This window comes from Diachasma alloeum, unplaced genomic scaffold (genome assembly GCF_001412515.2).
Source record: "Diachasma alloeum isolate Michigan unplaced genomic scaffold, Dall2.0 Dall_scaffold_00888, whole genome shotgun sequence".
Lineage (NCBI taxonomy): Eukaryota > Metazoa > Arthropoda > Insecta > Hymenoptera > Braconidae > Diachasma > Diachasma alloeum.
Window position 1 is genome coordinate 11,815 of NW_021681009.1, and position 209 is coordinate 12,023.

The window sequence follows — 209 nt, forward strand, 5'->3', positions numbered from 1 at the left end:
TGCCATCAAACTCATGGGCCAGTAAGAAAAATCATTGTTTCGCGGCGCACGGTGACTTTTCACTATTCGCCCGCGAATTAAAAATTCGCTTCTGCCCTCCTAATTGAGATTAAGGAATGAAAAAAGGGCAGTTGATGGGGAATTGAATTCTCCGTCGCACTGCCGTTTTTTCATCTCTTAATCTCAATTAGGAGGGGAGAGGTGAATTT